Genomic DNA, 9,463 nt, shown 5'->3' with positions numbered 1-9,463 from the left:
TTGAGTTAAAAACCTTATCAAATGGACATGATTTCCCCCAGGAATTTAATTTCCACAAATTCTCCCTTAGGAAATAATAACATGATGCACAAAGATGACTCCAGCAATTTTGTTGATAATGAGAACAAATGGTGAACAAATCAAACGTCCAACAATCAAGGATTAGTTAACTCAGCGTAGTGTGTTGGTATAATGAAATCCCATGCAGCCCCTTACAAATGAAGATGTGCACATGGTTTATGAGGAAAACATTCCTAACATTTTGAGAAATTCAGACCATAAAAGAACATCAATAACCAGGTGTGGTGTCGCATCCCTATAATCCCAGTGGCCCTGGAAGCTGAGGCAGGAGGATCATGAGTTCAAAGCCAGCCTCAGCCTAAGCAACTCAGTGAGACCCTGTCTATAAATAGAATACAAAAAAGGGCTGGGAATATGGCTTAGTGGTTGAGTGCTGCTGAGTTCAATCCCTGGTATCAAAAAAAAAAAAAGAGCATCAATAATAATTAGATTCTCTATAATTGTTCTATAACAAATATATAAATGTACACTCATAATATAAACATAACGTATGCATTTTTTCATTTTCTAAACTGCTTACATATTAACAAAAAAGAGAAGTTAATGCTGGCATGTATGATCATACACAGTCACGCAGGTGAGGTGTAGCTCAGTGGTACAGCATTTGCCTGGCACAGGGTCTTAGGTTCAATTCCCATCACAAGAAAAAAGAATGATCATACACAGACTTTAGAAACTTTATGGTGATTTATCTATATTCCTAATTTTTCTAACACTCCCTCATATTTAAGAGTTCCTAAGTAGACTGGCATCCATACTGCTTACTTGTTGAAATAATAACAACAGTAAAGCAACAGACCTAAATACCAGTCCTTTGCTTCCCTAGTAAGGGGCAGGCACCCCAAGATACAGGAGAGATTGTGAGCAGCACTAAGATGAGTCCAGAGAAACCCTGTTAGGGCTCCTTAAATCTTTATGGTTATTCAGGGAGACAGCTTTTGTGTGAGGACAATTATGTTTTCAGCCAAAGGAACTGCTGCCCTCTCTGTAGGCCAAAGGGCTCAGCAGGCAGGAGGAGGTGGGAGGCATCTGACCAGAAGCCAGTGACAGGGTCATCTTTTCATGGAGTTTATCTTTCTGACTGCCTTCTACTTACGGGAAGTTTTTGCAATTGCCCTAGAGAGGTGAAGCTTCCTTTAAAAGGGGAAATTAAAAGTAAATGAAATTGCTCATGGGTAATTTAAATAAAAGTTAGAAATTGGAAATTTGTTAAGAAGGGAGTGATCAAAAGGATGAAGACAGCACACCTGAGACTTCAGTCTGAGGGACAGGATGGCCTCTAGAGGACAGGAAAACCCTTCTGGAATATCAATGTACGTTAGAATATCCCAGTAGTTCCCGAGGCCCTGATTTGAGTCCATCTTATCATTTTAATGTAAAAACAATAGCATGGAAATAAAAAATGAGCAGTTGGTTCAAGTGATAACTCAGCCAAAAGGGAGACGATTTCAGAACAGGATTCTGAGTCTGTCCAGATAAATCCTGCTGGGATTTATCTGATTGGAGGCGGAGGAGCCTAAAAACAGATAAAATTTCTTTGCAATGTTTGCTCTAAGGAAAGAGGCCCTTCCGCAGGAAGAAACCAATCTATTTTTGTAAGAGCATTTCAAGTGGTTAGTGGACTTACTTCCTGTGGTTCCTAGGAATTCTGCAACAGGCTCTCAGGAGGATGTTGGTGATAGGGAACAGGGACTTGATGAGTGAGAATCAATAATTATCTCTATATTTGCTTCACTTTTTTCTATAAAAATAATCTAGGGGAAAAAGGCTTGCTTTAGAAGAGCAAAGGTCATGACAACAGAGATCAGAATGGGACATGAACATGCCTTAGCGTGTGGCAGCATCCTTAGGTCACAAATTTGCAATCTGAAAAATTCATTGATTCACTTATTCTTTCCCTCCCTCGTTCACTTAACACATATTTGATTCAGTCCTCTGTGCTGGCCCTTGTGTGAGGACTGGGAAGGAGCTGAATAAACATGTCTTTTGTAGCCCTCCAGAGGCTGACCGTCTAGAGGAGAAGAGACCAAACAGCCACTCATGTGGGTGGATATGCAATTAATCAATTAATTAACGAACAGTGGTTAGCCTTGGGAAGGAAAGACACAGGAGGCTCCAAAAGAGAATGGGGGGGGGAGGTCAGGAAGCCCTCCAATGTGGAGGCCTGTCAGCCACCTTCTGAAAGGTGTCAGCCAGAGGCCACCCTCTGGGAAGGAAGCTGCAGGAAAGGGAACACACTGTAGGAAGTCAGCTGGAGAAGACTGCAGTGAGCTCAAGGATCCAGGAGTGAATGGGGTGACTGACATGTAGCAGGCAGTCATGAAGGTCTTGGAGACTGTGATAAGAATTTGGATTTTACTTTGTAGAAATGAAAAGCTGTGGGCTGGGGATATGGCTCAGTTGGTAGAGTGCTTGCCTCACATGCACAAGGCCCTGAGTTTGATCCCCAGCACACACACACACACACACACAAAAGGAAAGCCATGGAAGGTTTCAAGCCAAGCAGTGACCAATCTGATACAGATTTAAAGAGATCTCTCAGGCTCAGTGTATAAAAATGTCAGGAGGGAAAAACAGCATAAAGAGGTGGCGGGGAGCATGCTCTTTTAGAGGTAAGGCTAGAGGTGCTGGTGGACTGGAGTGGGGCTACTGGAGGGCTGGTAATAAGCGTGGACATTTGCTGAGCCTTGACTAGAGTCAAAGGGCTTGATTAATAGACCTTGAAGAAGTCAACCAGCTAACAGGGGTGGATGAGGGTGATGGGAGGCAAGCACTTGCTTCAAGCAAAAACTTCACTCCGTCATCACGCTGAGTAATAGCTTCATGTGATATTTTCTGAAATTCCACTGTAATGCAAAAATATCCATGGTGAACAAAATAAGAACAATAATATAATTATAATAATTTGAATTATAATAACAATTTCTAAAAGACAGGATGAGTAACAGTGCTGAGTGCCGACAATACAATGTGAGCAAACCAAGCCCGATATGGGCCCTTAGATTACATTTTTGTGTGTATACAGTTATGTAGCTTGAGAAAGAACAATAACTATGAATTATCATGAATGATATGAAAGAAACACATTTAGGGAAGGGATAGAAAACACGGAAGTGAGGGGGGCTTCTTTAGACAGAGTGGGCCCCACACAGACTCAGGGAGGCAGATACCCTGCCTGTAAATGCTATGCATTCATAAAGATTTTTTTTTTTTTTTTTTTGCAAATCAAATCCATCAAACTTCTACATAGCCTATGAAGGACAGTTTTGAAAAGCAACACCCATCTATGTGTTTATTTTCTATAATAACAGATCTATAGGAAATTTATGCCATTAAGAGTTCAAGAGTACACCATCATGAAACACTGGAGAATGTTCTGCCTTCTGTCCTCTTCACCCCGTGGGACTATCTCAAGTTTTAGATTTATCAAATTCCAAGAAGGGCCCCTTGCACCTGACCAAGCCAGGAGGAGCCAAGGAATGCAGGATCTCTGGCTGACCAGAGGAATTATGTGCAAAAGATGGCACAGCTCAGAGAAGGGAAGAGAAGCCCCTCTCAGGTCTCTCCTTGCTTCTTGTTGCCTAACCTGTTTTCAGAGGCCCATAACTTCAAGTTTCTCCACTTTTCAAACCGCCCCACCCAACCCAGTGGGTCTTCTTTGATCTCTAAAACATGATAGGGGCCAGTGGACATTGAAGGAGATAAATGGCTTTGAAAGGTCAGATCCCAAAAAGAAATAAACAAGGAGGGAGATCATGGAGAGCTGAAGGGCTGGAAGCAAACCATGCTTTGAGCTACCTGCCAAGACCTGAAGTAATCTCTCCTAAGAGGCCTCATCGAACGATGAGTACGCTGTGGCGGTTGTCGGTACCTACCTACCCTCGCCATTTTTTTGAGAAATGGTGTCTTAACTGTAATGCATGCCTTCCTGGAGACACGGGAGGCTAGGCTAGACTTATCTCTTGGGCCAGCTTCTTGGACACCAGATTTCAACTCACTTCCAAATGCATTCATTCCTTATCAAACACCAGTCATTTCCCAGGCCCTGTGGGGATGTTTTGCTCCATCTCCTTTCCATAAAACCCACCTGGCTCCTGCCAATGGCTAGGCTGCGTGCAGACCCCTGTGTGGAAAGCAATGACACAGTCCAGAGACGTTGAATGCCTTTGGTGACATTGAAACAGGGAAAAGAGTGCATACAGGAAAATGGTCCCCTTTGTATTATTCATAGGGGATCAAGGAGAGTTGGCAAGAACAAGGAAACTCTAAAAATAGCCAAAGTCCTTAAAAAGAAAGAATGCAAAAAGGGAACAAGTTTTATACTGTCCTAAAACAGGCTCTGCAAAAGCTGAGCCCTGGAAGGCTGGCACCGGGGTCAGTGACTATTTTCTTCCTGCCCTTTGGCTGTGACACCCACTGAGTCCCTTTGCAAATCCGGGGCCCTGCTCTACTGCTGGCTTCCTGCATGGTGCTGGATGCCTCTGCAGGATGTAGCTCTTGGGGGCCCAGCTGTGGCCTCCATGCCCCCTTTAGAGATCCAGAATAGACCATGACATGGGAAAGAGCTCTATGGGGTTTACATTCCTCCCTCGTATCCAAGCACCTTAAACACAAAGCTGCATGCCGGGATTGCCAGCCATTCTTCCTGAGCCGCCTGGGTATCTATCATCTGTCTGACAAAAATGTGAGTTTGTCCTTTTCAATTTTTTTTTTTTTTTTTTTTTACTTTTTCAGTGAGCAAGAGTCCTTTGGAAATGAGGCAGACCAACAGAGGGGTGACATCATAAACTGATGTCTTGGGACTGAGGGTTTTGTTCTTGACTAAGCTGCAGATTTGCTTTGATAAGCTGTTCGGCCTCCATCACAGTTGTCTTGGGTGGGGGGCCCGGATGCGGGGTGTTCATGTAGCCATAGAAGGAGGAATAGCAAATACAAAGTGAGAATAAAGTACCTAATGTTCTGTCCACACAATAGTCACCCAGAGAGGCTTTTTTTGCTTCTAAAATGCTTGTGAAACCTCCAATGCCTTAAAAATTCAAATAGTCAACCTAATAAGACACAGGCTCTAATTAACAGTTAAAATACCTGGCATTTTTGCTTTGTTCTCTTCTTTCCTCGTGGCACCCTGACATTCCAGTACTCTTTTCTTCCTTTTTTATGATGGTGCTGGGGATGGAACCCAGGGCCTCACATGCTAAGCACATACTCTACCACTGAGCCACATCCCCAGCCTGGGGCTCCACCCCGAACAGCTTCATTTTACAGATAAGGCAATTGAGGAACATGAAGGTTGAAGATTTGCCAGTCATGCAAGGAGTTCATGACATAGCAAAAACCAAAATCCAAGTCTGTGACTCTCAGCTAATGAGGCTTCTCAAGTTCAGAGCCCTTGGAGCCTCTTGAAATTGGACCTTTCATCCGCTACTACCCTGTGTTTTCAGGCCACCCTGGATCCTTCATCAGCAATGGCAAACCGCTGCTCTGATGAGGGCCCAGCTGGTATCCCATGATGCTGGGTCACCTTCAGGATGTACCAGAGTGACAACCAGGAAAGCACCCAAGGTGGCCACTGTACCACTGCGGAAGGGGAGAGTCTGTCAGAGGAGGCACTTCAAAGACCCCACTTCAGTGAAGGCAGATACCTCTTTCGGAACATCTCAAAGGCTACATGAGTTACAGATGCCGGTGGGGTAAAAAGAACAGAGAGGGTGAAGGATCTCTCAGCTCAACGCCATTTATTCTCTTGTATCCCACAATGATACAGGGATTAAAATCAGGGAGTCCGGAATCAGAAAACCTCCTTTTCAGGTCTGAGCTGTGACAGTTGTTCAGCTGTATGATCCTAGAAAAGTGACTGAGATTTCAACTCTCTAAGCCTCAGCCTCTTCAGCTGTAAAATGGAGGTGAGAAGGAGAATCCTTGCCAGGCACCGTGGGGCTCCCCTATGATCCCAGCTCCTCAGAGGCTGAGGAGGATAGCAAGTTGGAGGCCAGCCTGGGCTCAAAATAAAAATTTTAAAAAGCTCTGGGAATGTGGCTCAGAGGCAGAGCACTTACCTGGCAGGCATAAGGCTCTGGGTCCAATCCCTAGCAACACACACACACACATACACACACACACAGGGAATGCCTTGAGTTCTTTTTAGGGTAGCTCTCTTTCCTCTTACTTTAACTTTCAGACATTAAAATAGGCTAGAGTAAGTGATTGCATAGAAAGTGTTACTCTATTCATTTACCTCCCAGCCAACCCTGCCCAAAAGCAAAGCCTTCCTGCTAGGTTGAATGGTGCACACCTGTAATCCCAATGACTCAGGAGGCTGAGGCAGGAGGATCACAAGCTTGTCCACAATAACAATAATTAATATGTTGAATGCAGCTTAGTGAGGCCCTAAACAACTTAATGAGACCCTGTTTCAAAATAAAGAAAATCTGGGTATGTAGCTCAGTGGAAAATCATTCCTGATAATGTGCTTAGGACCGTATCTGGTACATAGTACATGTTTAAGAAGTGGTTTCTATTGCATTATTTGTGGATGTGCTTGATTATTTATGTGTATGTCTAAAGTGGGCTATTGGGTAATATGTGATAAGAGCAAGTCTTCAGCAGTTCCAAACAGATAACAAATACATACTTCAAAACACTGAATTTGGAGAGATTGGAGAGATTACATTGTCTAGGTGAGGAGGGAAGGGGGAGAAAAAACAAACCAGTGAACAGACTATCTTCCTATGAGCTAGAAAGAGGACTGACTTAGAGAAGGAATGTCCTTGCTGGGCTGCTTCTGGAGACTGGAACTCATACAACACATTAAAAAGGTTTTTGGAGACACATCAATAAGAGAAGGTTAAAGGGAGGGGCGTGAAGCTGCAAGAACCCCTGCAGAATCACTTTGCTTTTGGCTCAAATCCCTGGGCTTTGATGCTTCAGTTTGCAGGAAGGATTTCCATTTAAGAAGTGTGCAGGTCCTCAGGATGGCCCGGAGCCGGCGGGATGCTCTGGCCCAGTGTGTGCCATTAAAGCTCAGACAGAACTGGGGCCAGCAGAGCATGCCGCTGCACCAGGAAGCAATCTGGTTTTCCTCTCAGAGTGGAAGCTGTTTTCTGCAAGCACTTAAAAGAATCTCTGACCTCCAGTTGCAGGGTGCTCCCTGACAAGGATGTGTTTTGGGGTGGATCCGCTAAACTGCAGAGAATAAAAGATCTCGAATCCAGGGAAGAAACTCCAGATGGAGGCAATCCTTGGGCATGTGTGCACATGTGGGTGCACACCTTACATTTCTCTAGTCTTCATTAAGAAGTGTGGGAGCCAACACTGGGAGTGGGCTGTTCAGCGATGCACCTAGATTAGACTAACAGCCCCCATTTTCTGCCACTTACACTTGGTCCAAGAATCTGTGTCTGTCTCTTCTGAAGCATGGCTTGCTTGATGAGTCAGATAGGCTAGACTGTGACCTTGTTAAAGACAGAAACCCATTTCTACTACAATCCCTTATCTGAAAAACCTTGGACTAGATGTGTTTCAGAACCTAGAATTCTGAGAATTTTAGAAGCTAGTATTACTCATATATTACAAAATAACTCCAGTGGCATCTGGGACAGTAACTTGGAATCAAACTCAATTGTAATTTTGTACCAGATATAGAAACATTAAGACAAAGTGAGATAACTAAAGATGACATAGTCTCAGGACAGTTTGTGTCTGAGTTATGAAAGAACTTCGAGTGTTCAGAGACTTTGAGACTTCAGAACTGGGGAAGAGAGATTTTTAAACCTTTTCCTCTTTCTTTCTTTGCTTTTTTTTTTTTTTGTTGTTGTTTAAATTTCCATGACACCTGAAACCTTTTCCCCTAGATAGCATCGAGTAGAAGTTATTGACATCTAAAATATGATATCTTGATCTCTCTTGAATATTTGATTCTGGAAGACTGGGGAACGGTTTGTGCTCAGTGACTTGGAGATTTTTAGGATTAGAATGATCCTAAAGAACCAGAGAGAAGGACCATTAAATCCCTAGGTTCTCCATCATCCTGGACAGAAAGACATGCACTTGTAAAAAAATATACTGAGTACTGAGGAGAGAGCGTCAGTCATTGCACACAGTGATGTTAGAACTCCTAGCTTATCACTTAGAAAAGGACATTTTTCAAATATTACTTAAGTATTAGTAAATGTTACAGATCAATTTTGTTCAGTTCTAAATCAATAGCACAGTTGATGATCAAAACTAACAAGAGGATACATGAATGGTGATATGTGAATGGTGACAGTCAAGCTAACGCCTATTGAGCCTTATAGATTTTCAAGTGCTGGGTTCAGCATTTTGTAAACATCACCATTTAATACTTACAAGGACTCTGTGCAGTACCTACTACTATGAAGCTTCATTTTACAGATGAGGAAACTGAGACCCTGTAAGAATAAGTCATTTACTAATGAGTTCCCCTCCAGGATTTAAATCCAAGGTTAGTAGTATGCTGGTAATTCAGCTATCAAAGGAGAGAAAAAGAAAGAGGGTGGGGGGAAGACCCCGATTTCTAGCACTTGCCAAGTTCTGTAATATAAATATCCTCATCGGAGCTGATTTGAAGCTACTAATGGTTTAACAGCCAGCAGCAAGATTCCTGAATGTGTAATAATTGGTTTGCAAAAACATGTAGGAGCCATCTCCTGCACACCACTGTTAAGTCCATTCCATAGTGAAGTTCATAGTTTACAGTTAATTTTGGAAAACGAATTATAGTTCATGGAACAGAATTGATTTGAGGATAGCATGCTGTCCAGGCCAGTCAACCAAGGCCACACTCCTAGCCTCAGACCCCTTACATATCACTTGAGGGTAGAATAGGGCAAATACAGACAGCAAAGAACACAGTGTCTCTCTTAGTTCAAACATTCCCAGCCGGGCGTGGTGGTGCAACCCTGTAATCCCAGCGGCTCGGTAGGCTGAGACAGGAGGATCAAGAGTTCAAAGGCAGCCTCAGCAATTTAGCAAGTCTCTAAGCAACTCAGTAAGACTCTTTCTCTAAATAAAATACAAAAACGGACTAGAGATGTGGCTCAGTGGTTAAGCGCCCCTGAGTTCAATCTCTGGTACCAAAAAAAAAAAAAACACAAAGAAAACAAATATTCCTTCACCAGAGGGTTTGAGAAGGGTCCCTACCAGCCTGACAGTGTTCCCTGGCAGAAATAACAAAAGCTGGAATATTTTTTTCAGGCCCTACAATTTTTGTTTATTTGGTTTTTGTTTGTTTGGTTGGTTTGGTTTGGTTTTGGTTGAACAAGTTAGATTTGGGACCAAAGGATCTGATCCTTTAACTTGTGATATTCTTGATTTCTCTAGTATTTCCTTTGAAGAAGTAAGGAAATATTTGTTACAAATAGGA

The 9,463-nt window shown here is 43.0% G+C and overlaps 1 protein-coding gene and 1 non-coding gene across 8 annotated transcripts in view; both read left to right on the top strand.

Annotated features, from left to right (window-relative positions):
* Nucleotides 1-9,463, top strand: part of Fgf1 (fibroblast growth factor 1) — a 94,423-nt gene that overhangs the window by 57,085 nt on the left and 27,875 nt on the right. The window contains exon 1 of one of the 7 annotated variants that reach the window (XM_040271869.2): nucleotides 4,573-4,765. The exons of the other annotated variants lie outside the window; for them this stretch is intronic. The gene's annotated coding sequence lies outside the window, so the exon portion shown is untranslated. Of the gene's footprint in view, nucleotides 1-4,572; nucleotides 4,766-9,463 lie in introns of those variants that run through there. 7 annotated transcript variants of the gene reach the window in all.
* Nucleotides 6,205-6,332, top strand: LOC120885997 (small nucleolar RNA SNORA36 family). Its single transcript, XR_005728781.1, has one exon. It is a non-coding gene; the product is annotated as a small nucleolar RNA SNORA36 family (small nucleolar RNA).

Source organism: Ictidomys tridecemlineatus, chromosome 1 (assembly GCF_052094955.1).
Source record: "Ictidomys tridecemlineatus isolate mIctTri1 chromosome 1, mIctTri1.hap1, whole genome shotgun sequence".
Classification (NCBI taxonomy): Eukaryota; Metazoa; Chordata; class Mammalia; order Rodentia; family Sciuridae; genus Ictidomys; species Ictidomys tridecemlineatus.
Note: the sequence above shows the minus strand (reverse complement) of the source record. Positions and strands in the feature narration are given on the sequence as shown.